Raw genomic sequence first — 3,350 nt, forward strand, 5'->3', positions numbered from 1 at the left:
GGACTGAAGCACTGCAACACCCGCTGACTGCAATGATAGAGCTTGGAATAGCCAGGACAATTTTTAATACAACTCCGGCTGGATTCGTCTGAAAGAAGAAAGTCATATACACCTAGGATGCCTCTGGGGTGAGTAAAACACAGCCTAATTTTCATTTTTGGATGAACTAACCCTTTAATACTTTTTTCCACATTTTTGAATAAAAAAAAAAGTCAAAACTTTGAAATAACGCATAAAAAAAAAAAATAGTTAGTTAGTATTCCATTTTTTGTTCTTATTGAAAATGATGTCTTGTCAATACCATGTTAAAATTGCAAGGGGTAATTTTTAGACCTAAATGCCAGCTGCTTATCTGGAGTAGGACCCCAAAGTATATGATTTGGAAATCAAATTTTAAAAAATGTTACAAAATAATGTCTACTTCACATGTTTAAGACATAAAGGATTAAGAAATAGTGGAAACTTCTGATGGAGATCACAGAGAGCAGAGGGACTGTGGCGAACAGTGATGTAAGGCATGTTGCTCATGACACATACAGTAAACCTGCTCCTGCTATAAACATTACTCAGTATTCTCCTAATGGCTGTACAGCCCTTTCACTGATTTCCTTTCCTGTGACTCATATGGGATACTCTCCCTGGCGTACATACCTCGCATTGTCTCTACACTATTTATATGAGCAGCCGGGATGACTTGAGCTCTGACTTGATGTCACCAGTAAGGTCTTTTGTAGTCCATGTGGGAAGCAAACCAGATGTGGGCAGCTTCAGTGGAAGGATAAGTGGTCAGCTTGAAACTATTATGCTTGACGCCCCCACATGCCACAGTCTATAGGCATTTAACCCTAAAACCTTTGTGTATGGGTGTCTTTAGAAGTCTGTATTGGCCTCATACAGTGGTTTACGTAGGTTTGTGGTGTTTATTCCAACATGACATGTGGAGATTATTGTTAGAGGTATTTTATAAAACCAAGTGCACTATCACTATTACTATTACTCATGCTTAGGATTGAGGATCTGAACAAACCCCTAACCATATATTAACTTTGGAGTAACTCGTCCCACGTTTATGTTACGCACATGAATGATACACTGAACCAAAAAACAAAGAAACCTAAAAAAAACACTTATTTGTTACAGCAAATTTGTTTTTGAATCATATTATTGATTTGGTTCAAACCTTTAGTTTTTATTTAATATTAATCTAAAATATTTATTTTCCTAAAGAAATAAAAAAAACATTCAAGTAAAATGGTTACTTATTATGAAAACCATACCATACTTAATCAATATATTTTCTTTAGACAAAAGCCAAAGCCACTTTAAGGCAAGCCTCAAAGCAAAAAAGCAGTAAGCTGCGGTACACATGGAAGGAAACCAGAGGCCACGCTTTATGGATGGCAATGAAGGCTTCACTATACTGAATAAAATCCAAAGTTCTGTCATTAAACTCTATATCGTGCAGCTGATTGGTTCTTTTCAGCCAAAGAGCTTGCTGCTCAGCATTCAAATACTTGCTTGCTGTAGCATGTGCAGCGCGCTTCAGAAACCCTCCTCCTTCCCCAGCTCCACCTGTATAGATCTGCTACAGAGTAATTTCATGTATGTTAACTTATACATATGTTATATGTGCAGCAGTAGTATTTCTTACATGCTCACAGCAGCATGTTGTGGATGTATTGGCAGTAGCAAGTCTCGGTACTTGCTCTGCCGCAGCAGCAGCAGCAGCGTAGCAGATCTATTCCGCCAAGACCAAATACATTAACACTGTACATTACAATGCCAATCCCTCTGAAAGTTGTCATGACAGAACTGCTTTTCTAGGCAAACAGCTTATCAATTAGTGAATAACATGTTTTCAAAAACATGTCATCTTCAACTTTCCTTTTAGATTTATATATTTTTAGAGTTTACACAGAAATGCAGAAATGCTGTTTTATGAGAGAAGTCTTGGACAATTTTGCGACAGGTAGGATTCAGTTTACGCCACTTCTCGTTCATTTCTATGGTATCCGAAAACAGTGATTGACTGTCGCACAACTCTGACAGAAATCCAGTGACATTACTAATTGGTTATCAAGGCACATGTGATCTAATTTGGCCGTTTCTCTGCAGACCTTGGTGTCGCCTAATAAATAAAATCATCTGGTACAGCTATCCACTTTCATAACCGGGTCATTCTACAGAAACGTCCACTTTTGGTATGGCAAGATGTCTTAAAATGTATTTCTTTTTTTAACATTTAAACTTAGACCACATTATTATATTATCTTTTGACTTTATGAGTACACATAAATCACAGCTTAATGATTTTTTATATTTTTTGTGCATTTATTTAAAGACCACATGTACCATTTTTTTGTCACTGGTGTTACCTTACTTCTCTGGCCATTTTAAAGGTTTTTATGAAATATTATTTCTCAATTTTTTTAGTACATGTAGTCAGAGTTACAGAAAAATAATGATAATGCAACAAATAAGGAGATTATGTTTTGTTTATTTTAATCAGGTTTGTTAAAAGTGTGATTGAATGATGTTAGTTCATTTGCGCAACTATGTATTTGCTATAACAATGAAAATATTTGTAAAAACAGTTATAAACAAGTAATGATGCAATCCTTTAAATCTTAACTCTTGAGTGAAGCAGAATTCAATGGATGTAAAATTATTATCATGTCACGTGACACATTTTATTTAATGTGACAGAAAAAAAGTAACACCAGTGACACAATATGAAACACCAGTGACATACATAAGACCAAAGATCCTTATTCTTTAACTACAATTAGGTAGATAAGACTAAATTGTTACATTTGGCATACATTTGGCAATCAGTGAAAGCAGTTAGTAAAAAAGCATCAACGTAAACTGATCTTTACTGGTGTTACCCATAAGGAAGGTAACACCAGTGACAGTAACACCAGTGACAATTTTCATGAAAAATGCATTTTACAAAATGTCTGCTGCAAGGTATCAAACCACATGTTGTCAATCATGGTATACTCACTAAATTGAGTAGTTTAATCTATTTGTATTCTAGTTTTTTACAATTTCCTAACAATAAAGTAGGTCACACCAGTGACTTCCCACATGTTGTCAATCATGGGATACTCACTGAATTAAGTTTAATCCATTTGTATTCTAGTATTTTACAATTCCCTAACAATAAAGTAGGTCATACCAGTGACTTCCACTAAAAACTTAATATGAAATCATGAGATAAATGAGAAAATTTCTGATAACTGAAAAGGGACAGTGGACTTCACATGGGCCTTTTTTTCATTGATCTTCAGGAAATGGGAGGAAGGAAGTCAAGTGATGTCATCAGTGTGATTTTTATTTCAAAATAA

Source organism: Sinocyclocheilus rhinocerous, unplaced genomic scaffold (assembly GCF_001515625.1).
Source record: "Sinocyclocheilus rhinocerous isolate Xijiao unplaced genomic scaffold, SAMN03320098_v1.1 scaffold1450, whole genome shotgun sequence".
NCBI lineage: Eukaryota > Metazoa > Chordata > Actinopteri > Cypriniformes > Cyprinidae > Sinocyclocheilus > Sinocyclocheilus rhinocerous.